The sequence below is a fragment of the Myxocyprinus asiaticus genome, chromosome 13, assembly GCF_019703515.2.
Source record: "Myxocyprinus asiaticus isolate MX2 ecotype Aquarium Trade chromosome 13, UBuf_Myxa_2, whole genome shotgun sequence".
Lineage (NCBI taxonomy): Eukaryota > Metazoa > Chordata > Actinopteri > Cypriniformes > Catostomidae > Myxocyprinus > Myxocyprinus asiaticus.
In genome coordinates this window covers 40,503,930-40,518,147 of record NC_059356.1, presented here as the reverse complement: position 1 = coordinate 40,518,147, position 14,218 = coordinate 40,503,930, and positions in this window count along the sequence as shown.

The window sequence follows — 14,218 nt, the reverse complement described above, 5'->3', positions numbered from 1 at the left end:
AACTGTCAGATCAGCAGTCTTCCCCATGATTGTGTAGCCTAGTGAACCAAACTGAGAGACCATTTTGAAGGCTCAGGAAACCTTTGCAGGTGTTTTGAGTTGATTAGCTGATTGGCATGTCACCATATTCTAATTTTTTGAGATAGTGAATTGGTGGGTTTTTGTTAAATGTGAGCCAAAATCATCACAATTAAAAGAACCAAAGACTTAAACTACTTCAGTCTGTGTGCATTGAATTTATTTAATACACGAGTTTCACAATTTGAGTTGAATTACTGAAATAAATGAACTTTTCCATGACATTCTAATTTATTGAGATGCACCTGTATATATTACACAGCTTCAGATTACTTTTGACTGTCTTTGATTTATTCTGTTCAAACAACCCATCGATTTATTTAATACTTTGAAAATTTGTTACATATTTCACACATAATATTTAACCTAATTTCATGTTAAGAGGTGGTCACTTTTTCTTTCTTTTTCTTTTTTTCCATAAGCTCTGGTTCTAGAAGTTATTAGTAATCCATCTTTGAATGCATGAGTTTGAATGGAATTCCGATTAGCAATTTTGAATTAGATTTGGATTACATTTACAAAATAAACTTAGTGTGGTCCAACTGATCCATTGTGATCTATCTTGGACCTTAATTTCAGACCGCAACATTTTATACTTTGGAATTATAATACATTTCTAAGTTTGGTTAAATAGTATTTTATGGGTTCATTTTATGTAAAACTTGAAATGAGGGTTGAATGAGAGGAAAGTTTCGTTTAATCGAAAGTTAGAAGCAGTGATGGGTAAGTTACTCTTAAAAAAAAAAAAAAAAAAAAAAAAAACTAATTACTAACTACTAATTACATCTTCTACAGTGTAATTAGATTACTGTACTAATTACTCTGTCTGGAAAGTAATTGCATTACTTATTATTACTAATTACTTTCTAAAACCCTTGTCAACCTCAACCAGATGAAAAATACAAGGACAGACATGAAATTGTTCTTTTAATTCTTTCAAATAAATCATATAAAATCAAATAAATTATTCATGAACTGGCCAAAGAATTTAAGGGGGCAGCGTTAAATTAGAAAACATACATTTTAACATTAGACATTAAATTTAGATTTTAAATTCATTATTGTTTTATATAAAATTGTTCTATAGTCTATACAGTATTTAACACAATTATATCAGAAGTTACTGTAATTAAATTACTGAAAAATTAAGATCCATTTTTTCAATGAAAAAGTAATTTAATTACTGTAATTAATTACTTATAAATGCATTACACCCAACACTGGTTAGAAGTGTAAATTCTTTTGTATAGAGTTTTAGTTAGACCATAGGTTGAATTGGGCATGAATTTAATATAGAAAAATATACTTAATACATATTTCAATACAAATTTTTGATGTTTAATCTGGTTCAAAACTTCTATGAACTTTACACATTTTTTAAACAAACACTTAAAGACCAAAGACCTTATGACACATTGAAACATTTCTTAAGTTGAGTAACAAAAGGAATACATATGGCTATGAAGGTAAATCAGTTGCAAAACTCGAGAGTTTGCAGATTTGGATTTGAGAACTTGTACAATCAATATTTGTATTGGTAAGTTGAAATTTACACTCACAGCAATGATGTGAAAACTTGTCATATAAAAATCTGAAGTTGAATGTTGCAATCTGCACTCACAGACAATAATCAAAAAACCTGTTTTGAATTCAAAGTTATAGACAAATAGTCACAAATCTGTAAAATGACATTCACATAAATACAACGACAGACACAAACTTGTATTACTTATTTACTTTTGTACTTTAATTCACTTTCGCAGTACAGCCACAAATCGTCACTGACAACCTCTCAAATCTGCCATTGTAACTTCAGATATTCCCGCCATGACTTTTGCAACTACTTTCATGATAAACCTACAGCAAAACTCACTTGTGCACTTGTAAACCCAGATGTGAGAGAAGAGAGCAGATTACCGGTGCTGGGCGGGGCCAACGAAGTTTTGACCAATCACAAGAGTTGGAACAACTGACGGACCAATCAAAACTGATCATCTTAAAACGCGATGATGTCACGCATCTGTGGCAGCACCGTTGTTTGTAGCAAAAAAAGTCCAATGGCTGGTTGATGCAGTAGCAGGATAAGTTAAGTAACTTGACTATTAAATGTTTTAGAGTGAGTTTATCATGTAACAAATCAAATGAGACGATTTTATCAAGTTGATCAACGCAGAATGTAGTGCCAGCAGACCACACGTTATGTCTAAGCAGGGCCATAGCAAGGTAATCTGGGCCCCCTGACTGTATATTGCTTTAGGCCCCTGGACCTCTGGGCCCCTAGAATCGTTACCACCTTTCACTCCACTAGCTACGGCCCTGTGTCTAAGGATGGCAATGAGAAATTCTCTGAAGAAATGTTTCTGCGGGATGTTTGTATTCGGTAAAACTACAGAGGATGTTTCAATCCAGCCAGCTGTCATATGCCACGAGTTCCATATGTCCATGAAAATATTAAATAGAGATTAGGTACCAATAGGTATACGAGTGAAGAAAGAATCTCAATTATCACCAGAGAACTGTTCCTACATTTTTTATCTTTTCCAGATAAAATGAGATGAATTACTGATGACAACAGAGACAGCTGACAAATTGTCAGATTGCAGCATTCTGCTATATTTCAGTAATTTTCTGACATTTATTTATCTTATGTATTATTAAGTTTTGTATTAAAATGTTTAAACTGAACAAAGTCTGGTATTATGTTGTCGCTTATGTCGCTTATTTTTTAAAGTTTTGAAGTGTAAAACACAACAACTTGAGTGTTATTTTTTCCCAAACATTCTCCTTGTTTTCACATGAATGGATATCTATATTAATCACGTTTGCTGAATATCTATAGAAGATTAAAAATCATGCCTTAATTATTTCATTATTATTACTTCAGTTAGTTGTTTCCCTTATACGTATTTCTGCATCAATGCATATTGCATTGTTAAATCTAAATAAGCCATACTGTACTTGCTTAGATTAATTGTAATGGTACTCTAATAATTCTAAGAAACCCACTTGTGAAATAAAGATAGTATTGTACACAGTGTGCATTCTGGTTTGAAATGAGACTCTGTTCGTATATTCATCCACTCAGAATAAAAAACTAGGTAATTTATTAAATGTCTTTTACATGACAGTAATTCATTTAAACTGTTTTATCAACCCGTCCATGCTAATCAGTCCTTAAAATCAAGCAGTAAGAAAGTACACCGTGACGCCTTAAGAATAAGATATATAATTTAGAACTTAAGATATATAATTTCCTGACCGCCATGACTTGCTTTAATCATGATTATTTGAGTTTACCGTTGTCATGTGCACTTTTAATTTAAATCACATATTGACATCTAAATAAAGGAAATTATCTCATACTAAAAACACCAGAAAATGCACATTTATATTTCTTGAGTTCATGTGCAGCGGGAGATTCAGCCATCAAGTAAGTATTATGATCAGTTTTGATTGGTCCGGCATCAGTTGTTCCAGCTCTTGTGATTGGTCAAAACTTCGTTGGCCCCGCCCAGCACCGGTAATCTGCTCTCTTCTCTCACATCTGGGTTTACAAGTGCACAAGTGAGTTTTGCTGCAGGTTTATCATGAAAGTAGTTGCAAAAGTCATGGCGGGAATATCTGAAGTTACAATGGCAGATTTGAGAGGTTGTCAGTGACGATTTGTGGCTGTACTGCGAAAGTGAATTAAAATACAAAAGTAAATAAGTAATACAAGTTTGTGTCTATCGTTGTATTTATGTGAATGTCATTTTACAGATTTGTGACTATTTGTCTATAACTTTGAATTCAAAACAGGTTTTTGATTATTGTCTGTGAGTACAGATTGCAACATTCAACTTCAGATTTTTATATGACAAGTTTTTACATCGTTGCTGTGAGTGTAAATTTCAACTTACCAATGCAAATATTTATTGCACAAGTTCTCATATTCAAATCTACAAGCTCTCGAGTTTTGCAATCGATTTACCTTCATATGAGTTTTATTATATTTTGAAATGTATCTAAGTAAACAGTATAACTTTAGTTATTTTAAAACTGTTTGGGCTTTGAATTTTAATTGGATTTAAATGCCACATGTTAAACACCAGGCGCGTCCTTTGACGCCACGCGCCGCGCCGCAGTGGCTTTAAGCCATCTACACTGGACGCGTCAACACGAAAGTACTAAACCGTTTAATTTGTGCAGTAGCGCCAGCAAAATGGAACGCGACAATCGTTTTTTTGTCGGCGCGATGGACGCTTCCAGTGTTGACAGCATCATTGATTATAATGGGGTTATTACTTCTGACACAACGCTCCGCTCGCGTCCGGTTTAGACAGGGTGTTACAGTGCTGTTAAAAAGTATTTGCCCCCTTCCTGGTTCGTTCTATTTTTGTGTATTTTTTTTTATACTAAATAGTTTTACAAGATATAACATAAACAAAGGCAACCTAAGTAAACAAAAAATTCAGTTTTCAAACATACATATATATACAGGTGCATCTCAATAAATTAGAATGTCGTGGAAAAGTTCATTTATTTCAGTAATTCAACTCAAATTGTGAAACTCCTGTATTAAATAAATTCAATGCACACAGACTGAAGTAGTTTAAGTCTTTGATTCTTTTAATTGTGATGATTTTGGCTCACATTTAACAAAAACCCACCAATTCACTATCTCAAAAAATTAGAATATGGTGACCTGCCAATCAGCTAATCAACTCAAAACACCTGCAAAGGTTTCCTGAGCCTTCAAAATGGTCTCTCAGTTTGGTTCACTAGGCTACACAATCATGGGGAAGACTGCTGATCTGACAGTTGTCCAGAAGACAATCATTGACACCCTTCACAAGGAGGGTAAGCCACAAACATTCATTGCCAAAGAAGCTGGCTGTTCACAGAGTGCTGTATCCAAGCATGTTAACAGAAAGTTGAGTGGAAGGAAAAAGTGTGGAAGAAAAAGATGCACAACCAACCAAGAGAACCGCAGCCTTATGATTGTCAAGCAAAATCGATTCAAGAATTTGGGTGAACTTCACAAGGAATGGACTGAGGCTGGGGTGAAGGCATCAAGAGCCACCACACACAGACGTGTCAAGGGATTTGGCTACAGTTGTCGTATTCCTCTTGTTAAGCCACTCCTGAACCACAGACAACATCAGAGGCGTCTTACCTGGGCTAAGGAGAAGAAGAACTGGACTGTTGCCCAGTGGTCCAAAGTCCTCTTTTCAGATGAGAGCAAGTTTCATATTTCATTTGGAAACCAAGGTCCTAGAGTCTGGAGTAAGGATGGAGAAGCTCATAGCCCAAGTTGCTTGAAGTCCAGTGTTCAGTTTCCACAGTCTGTGATGATTTGGGGTGCAATGTCATCTGCTGGTGTTGGTCCGTTGTGTTTTTTGAAAACCAAAGTCACTGCACCCGTTTACCAAGACATTTTGGAGCACTTCATGCTTCCTTCTGCTGACCAGCTTTTTAAAGATGCTGATTTCATTTTCCAGCAGGATTTGGCACTTGCCCACACTGCCAAAAGCACCAAAAGTTGGTTAAATGACCATGGTGTTGGTGTGCTTGACTGGCCAGCAAACTCACCAGACCTGAACTCCATAGAGAATCTATGGGGTATTGTCAAGAGGAAAATGAGAAACAAGAGACCAAAAAATGCAGATGAGCTGAAGGCCACTGTCAAAGAAACCTGGGCTTCCATACCACCTCAGCAGTGCCACAAACTGATCACCTCCATGCCACGCCGAATTGAGGCAGTAATTAAAGCAAAAGGAGCCCCTACCAAGTATTGAGTACATATACAGTAAATGAACATACTTTCCAGAAGGCCAACAATTCACTAAAAATGTTTTTTTTATTATTGGTCTTATGATGTATTCTAATTTTTTGAGATAGTGAATTGGTGGGTTTTTGTTAAATGTGAGCCAAAATCATCACAATTAAAAGAACCAAAGACTTAAACTACTTCAGTCTGTGTGCATTGAATTTATTTAATACACGAGTTTCACAATTTGAGTTGAATTACTGAAATAAATGAACTTTTCCACAACATTCTAATTTATTGAGATGCACCTGTGTATACTTACATATATATAAGTTACCTAACACCTATATCACCCATGTGGAAAAACTAACTGCCCCCTTAAACTTAATAGCTGGTTGTGCCACCTTTAGCAGCAACAACTGCAACCAAATGCTTCCAATACGTGGAGATCAGTCTTTCACAACACTGTGGTGGAATTTTGGCCCACTCTTCTTTGCAGAACTGCTTAAGTTCAGCCACACTGGAGGGTTTTCAAGAATGAACTGCCCATTTAAGGTCCTGCCACTGCATCTCAGTTGGGTTCAAGTCAAGACTTTGAGTAGGCCACTCCAAAACTTTAATTTAAATTCTTTTGAGCCATTCAGAGGTGGACTTACTCCTATGCTTTGGATTATTGTCTTGCTGCAACTCATGGACTGATGACTGGAGATTCTCCTTTAGGATTTTCTGGTAGAGAGCAGAATTCATGTTTCCCTCAATTATTGCTAGTCGCTCTGCAAAGCATCCCCACACCATCACACAACCACCACCATGCTTGACCGTAGGTATGATGCTCTTTTTGTGGAATTCTCTGTTTGATTTGTGCCAGATGTAATGGGACCCCTGTCTTCCATTTTCGACTCATCAGTCCACAGAACATCCTCCAAACAGCTTTGAGGATCATTAAAGTGTGTTTTGGCAAAATTCAGACGAGACTTAATGTTCTTCTGGGTTACCAATAGTTTTCGCCTCACCACTCTTCCATGGACTCCATTTCTGGCCAGTGTCTTTCTGGAGTCATGAACAGTGACCTTTATTGATGCGAGAGAGGCCTGCAGTTCCTTGGATGTTGTCCTTGGCTTTTTTGTGACTTCCTGGATGAGTCTTCGCTGTGCTCTTGGAGGAATTTTGGAAGGTCGGACACTTCTGGGAAGGTTCACTACTGTGCCAAGTTTTCTACATTTGAATATAATGGCTCTCATTGTGGTTCTTTGGAGTCCCAGAGTTTTTGAAATAGCTTTGTAACCCTTCCCAGACTGATGCATTTCAGTCACCTTTTTCCTCATCATTTCTGGAATTTCTTTCAACCTTGGAATAATTTGCTACTGAGTGAGACCTTTTAGCCAGCTTCATGCTTCTGAAATATTTATATTTAGGTTTTGATTTGATTGAACAGGGCTGGCAGTAATCAGGCCTGGATGTGTCTAGTCCAGCTGAACCCTATTATGAATACAGTTTCATAGATTTGGGGATTTGGAGGGGAGGGATACTTTTTCACACAGGCCCAGTTGGTATTGGATAACTTTATTGCCTCACTAAATAACATTATCATTTAAAAACTGTATTTTATGTTTACTCAGATTGCCTTTGTTTTATGTTAGATTTTGTTTGAATTTTTGAAACAATTTAGTATGAGATATACACAAAAACAGAAGAAATCAAGATGGTGCGAATACTTTTTCATAGCACTGTATATGCACAAAAGATAAATACAGAACATTTTTCATTTTAGTTTCAGGGCTCAAGCATTCTAAAAAATAAAAATAAAAACAAAAAATGTGTTAACCTGTCTTTCATTGGTCTAACACAAACTAAACACATTCATAAGAATGTACATTCATCTCTGAGCGCTTAGGATAATTCACCAAATAAATACAGTCACTGTGTTTGTGATTCTTGTGGTGAGGGGTACTGCGAAGACGTGGAATGGTCCATAGGGGGCAGTAATTTGTAGATTATGTTACCAGAAAGCATGAGCCATCAATCTCGTAATGAATGACCTGTGTTAATCGAAGTAGAATATTGGGATTGCACCCCAGAAAAAAAAGTTTTGAACTACCACCGTCATCAGTGCCCGACAATTTATATATGGACACACTCTAATCTTTAAACACTCAGAAACTTGCATAAAAATATTAATTATATTTCATCACCTTCAAGCACATATCCACCTCAGTTTATATTTTTCTTGCCAGCTCCTTATAGGAAAATGGGAATTCAATCTTAACTGTGAAATTACAAATATTAAATAGTTAAATATAGTGAATACATTCACAGTTTAACAGAACTTATACTTTTCAAATTCTATGATAGGATGATACTGGGATACATTTTTAGTAGTTTCTTTATACTGTAGATACAGGTTTTTAGAAGTTAGTTTCTGTATATGCATAATGTTCAAAAGTTGTAGCACTGTATTGAAACATTTGTACAACATACACATGACAACAAGCAGTAAATGATTGTTACACAAATCATTTAGAAAGGACCATATCTCTCTTGCAAACATTCAAGTTCTGTTCAATATGCTGCTCAATTATATTCTCTGCTAATTATATGTAACTTATTATAACTGAGCAATTCAAAATGATCAGCAACCATTAAAACAAGATCAGTGGCAGATTTAAAAGTGCAAATAGATCCATGATTGTCACTGTGGCCATTAAATTATTTACTAGTCAAAACAAACAAATACTTCAGCACCATGGCATGACATTTATCATGCTACTATGATATTTATATGACTAAATTACATAACTTTTTAATTTACTAACCTTTTTTTGGTATCTGTTGTGATCTGTGAACTTGTTTGCTTCACTTGTTTAAAAATGAAGCTGATAAAATTGTCATCAAACATAAAGCCTGAAAGTTGTAAATGAAATGAATATAACTGAACACAAAAACAGTAACATTTACTCCCCTTTTTTTATGTGGTATCTAATTGTGGTACAAAAATTCCCCAAAGAAAGTTAGCTCTTTTTGAGAAATTGCCATAAATGTTCTCCGTTATTTCAGGGACCATTTTAGTATGGGATATACAGAAATGATCTCCTTTGATAAGATTCAGTGGTCAGACCATTGTAAATCTTTAAACTGACAATTTAACTGAATTCATTCGGATTTAAACAATTAATTCGAATTCAGTTTAAATTGGGTTCCCCTATAAAAGCAGAACCACGTCGGCTTTCATAATGACGTCACTCTGTGCTCATTTTAAAATATTTATTTGCCTACATCTCAACACAAAATCTAATGGATCTGATGCATATTTTGACACATTACTGCCGTGTGAATCGTGATTAACTGCGGATTGTGCAGGAATTCGTTGATGACAACAGCACAACCATGACAACATTTGAATTCCAGGACAGGGGCGGTGAAAGTTAACGTCCCCTGACGTCACTATAACCATCCTGTATAATTAAGTTTAAATTCGAACACGCCAAACTAACCAACAGAATATGGATACAACGACTGAACCTGCAGCAACACAAACATTTAAATAACAACAAATCAACACAAAGGGCGGATAAAGCACCAATTTATTACATACAGCATAAGTTCCGTTTAAAAGGAAGTTGTCAGAGGAAGAGTGAAAATTACATACAGAAAGAAAACTGCACATTTAAAAAATAATAATATTTAGAAAATTGATATCGAGCATGGTTTAATGATTTTTATTTTCATACATTAAAATAAGTGGGATTTTAATAGATTGTGCGATAAAAATACGTTCATATCAGACATTGAAAACAGTAATTGTTCTGAAAACGATTCATTGAGTACTGTTTGAGTTTCGCACCTAATTCATTTATGAAAACGAATTATTGTCTCGGACAATTTGTTCACTTCAGAACACTTATTGATTCGAATTCGTTAGTCTTTCGTTAAAGCAAATTATTTATCGAATTCATAGAATCATTTCGAAGAGGTTCATGTTTTGGTTGTTATAAGTAACAGATCGAGATTGTATTTAACATTTTAATCTAACTATTTTCAATAACTCGTTAAATATCCGAAGAGCAATAATGAAACAATTTTGATCCACCTTTTTTTTTTTATTTATTTATTTTTATTTTTATTTTATTTTTTAACAATCTGGACTAACATTGTCAATACAACTTCTATTTAGCGTGCAACATCTATAATTAAAAGTGACATTTTAAGATTTATTTATTTTATTTTTTCTGAAACGTAATTGAAGTAAATAACAATTGCAATAACAGGGGAAAGGTTCGGATCAGTTGTGTCGCTTTGCTGAGAATTTCACCGCGAATTAACGACACGGCTGTAACAATAATTCGTTAAAAAAAATTAAAAAAAATAAATAAAAAAAATTAGTTCGTTTATTTTTCTGTTTTTCGCTTTGGAAATCGTCAACAACAAAAAATAGACCACACAACATATTTCAGGGATATGTCTTTGTCAATTAACATTTGTACACAGGACTATCCACGGAAGTTGTTTCGAAAACGTATTAAGATACACGAAGTTTGAGCAACAACTAGCCCAACAGACCTCACTGTCAAACCAATTGCATATTATGAATGAATCCGGTAAACAACAAAGTTTCCATATCGCACATCTGATCACCTTGGCCAAACATTTAAGTCAACGGAATTCATTATGATATGTGACAATAGACCGGTACAAACTTAATCAGACGTTTTGGGATCTGTTTCCAGAGTATGAAGAAATCGTCACTAGTTCTCATTAAATCGAAAGGTGTAAATTGTCTAATCGTAAATTAATCACCACAAAGACGCTTTGTACTGTAGGCTACATGTAAAGGGTTAAAATAAATATATGATAACTATATGATCACTTAAAAACAAACATTTCTCTGTGCATCTCAGTTCTTGGGACATGCATTATCTCAAAATGCCCGCTTGGTGGAAGCAGCCACGTGCAAGTCAATGCACTCACTGATTGCCAATAGCTTCCTTCAGATGCCAACAGCATAACTATCGGTCTTTTGATTATGACGGTCTTTTGTGTACGGAAAGTTTTCCTCACAGTCTTTACGTTCGATTGCCGTGTAGTTTCCCTTGATTGGTGAGCCAACCGGTACACGCTGGTTTTTCAATGCTTTTCTGTGGATTCACGGGTAATTCAGTGGCATTGCATTTGACATGGTTAAAAGGACAGAAATGTCTCGACACAATACGGATATATTCAACAAATGGTGAGGATAATTGTTCGCAGTGTACGCGCGGGGGTGTGTTATATACGTCACTAGCTTTAGAGGCAAAAAGCTTTTCTGATTGGACACCCCTCCCCTCTCCATTTTGTGAGAAATCGCATAGTGGCCTCAAGTTGGAGCTGGACATTAAAACTGTTGCTTTGTTGTTTCACAACGGACAGCGAATATTTAATGTAATATCTCCGAGAAGTTCAAAATATAGAGGACTTGCTGATATGAATCAGTCAGGTAGTTCAACTACAGCGTGTGCATTGAATATAATTCCCTTTCTTTCTTTCTTTCTTTCTTTCTTTCTTCTTTCGCTAATTTAGCTTATTTTATCTTTCTTTTTACGCTTGTAAGTCACATTCTTTCATTCTGTGAACAAAACATTTGCTCGAAAATCTTGCATGATTAAAGCTTGCAGTGATATTTCTTAATTGTTAGTGCCGATTATTTCTTTTATTAAAATTGTATAACGCGTGTAAATGGCATATTCCAAAAATGTCCACATTTGCTTTTATGTTACGTGCTATAATACTTCGTTCAGATTAGTTGAAAATGACCATGTTCTCATATACTTCGAATATGTTACACATAACTTGTAGTCTGAACTACAGATGTATTTGTTAAGAGAGAGAGAAAAAAACATGTTCTAGTAACAAACTTTAGTGACTTGATTTATTGGAAGATTGTCTAGAATATTTTTATTAGATACTTGATTTTTTATTTTGATTTTTTTACCATATAAATGTAATGTAAAATTAAAAATTGCATGTAATGACAATGTAAATAAAGTCTTCATCTATCACACATAATTTCAACCAAACATTATTGTTTTTGTAAATCTACCCACATGTCACTTTTTGGGTTGAGTTTGACATCTGGTGTAAAACTGCCAACATTTTTAGATATGCATTTAACAATCTATATTTTGTAAATAGTTTGAAACCATTAACTGTTTCCATATACTGCTGGGTTTTTCCATGTCTTACATATTCTCATCTTGGCTGATTGCATAGATTAATAAAGCTGGATTTAGAGGGAGGGTTTTTACAAACCCAGATTATATTATGTTATTGCTAAAACAGCAGAGAGGGGCTCACATCATTTGAGTGGAATTATGGGAAATGACAAAGAACTGCCAATCATTCTCAACTTTCTTCAAGAGGCCAGGGATGACATCACTCTCGACCAGTACTTAAATATTTCAAATATAGGCAAAGGTCAGAACTGCCTTCCACTTAACTTAATGCCCAATACTGTCTGTGAGAAATTTAACATGTTGTTAAAATTGAGAAAATATTAATTCAAATGCTTTGCATCAAATCAAATAAAATCAAATCACTTTATTGTCACACAGCCATATACACAAGTGCAATGGTGTGTGAAATTCTTGGGTGCAGTTCCGATCAACATAGCAGTCGTGACAGTGATGAGACATATACCAATTTACAATAACATCAAATTAACACAACACAATTTAAACATCTGATATACACATAATTACACTCAACAATATACAAATAATAACATACACTGTACAGTATACAATACGCTGTTTTTGTTTTTTGTTTTGTTTTGGTTTTTTTTACTATATAGATACACATTCAATAAAAATTAAAAATAAAAATATTTTGGCTTGGTTGTAATTTCATTAAATACAGAGAAGGCACTAAACAGTGGAATTGTATTCCTTTTCCCAAGGTAATCAGAATAGCAAGATAATTATGGTTGCTTAAAAACTTATAATCAGATCTGATGCTTTTTTTTTGTGCTACAGATGACTATATAAACTAAGGCTAAGATCAAGAGGCTTTTGTAGCATTTGTGAACTCAAATTCAATTGCCAGTTTGCACAAATTATATCCAGAGTTGAAGGGGATACAACTGTCTATTTTTAACTGATTAACTTAAATATATTTAAAAATGCAGATTAACTTTTTGCACCAGTTCAAGAATTTACATTATTCACCACTATGTGGTAATTTTTTAGACTACACAATTCTATTCACAATTGTTCTGAGCCAGGTAAAAAAAAAAAGTTATATATATATATATATATTCAGTTAAGTTTAAAACTTATTGTCATATCTGAACCACAGTATGGTAGCTTTCAACCCAAATCATTATAGTGCAGGTCAGATCATTAGCCATAATACATTTTTTTTTTTTTTTTTTTTAGATCCGGCCAGTAACTTGTTGAATTTATTATCGACAAAGAAAGCAAAAAAGTTAATAACCATTAGAAATAAAACAAAATATGAAAACATTCAGTATAAGGCAGGAGGAAACCACAAGAACAATGAAATCTTCACCTCTTTTACTTTCTTCTGCAAAAGCCTTGAGGCGATCATGTGGGTTGTGCCCTTCCACATCTGCCCTTCCTGTGACAGAATAAATCATGATTTCACCCCAAGGAAAACTAAAAAAAATGTTGAGACAAATTTGATTCTAGAGTTATAATTCCAATATGAAATGCAGGTAATTTATGCATCAGTTTTGGTGTTACTATCACTAATGCATTTCATGACAAGCTGTTGTCATGGTTATAACTATATCTTAACTGGTTATGTAACTTTTTCTCACTTTTTCCTTTTTATGTAAAAAGGCTGATTAAAAGTATTTCCACTTTTTACATAAATAGTGATTAACTGTGTAAAATTTTTCAGCTAGTTTTTCACTTCCATTTTTAAGACTGACTTTGCCTCTGGTCTCTTGTATTGAAATGGCTGTTGCTTTGGAAATATTCACTGTTTGAAAATAGTTAAAAATGCCTTGCAATAGTGCAATTACATACATAAGAATGTAAGTCAATAATCAGTCCTATGGTCAGACCCTTACCTCACTTACCTCATTTTTTAAGCACTGGCTTTTCCTCACATTGAGCTTTATTTCTATTAGGGGTTTTACATTTTTATTTTGTGTCTTTCTGAAATTTTGTTCGACATATCGAAATCAATTGAATAAGATGCTACATTTCCACACCATTCTCCGAGTCATGCTTGCTTCTTTTCAGAACTTGTTCCCCAGACCAAGATCCTGAGTCTTTCTGGCTAACTTCCAGTACATGCAACATGGAACAAATTTAATTGGAAAACAAAGCTGTAGCTCATACCTTATAGTGTCTAAAACACCTGCTATCAACAAAATAATTATTTAATATAATA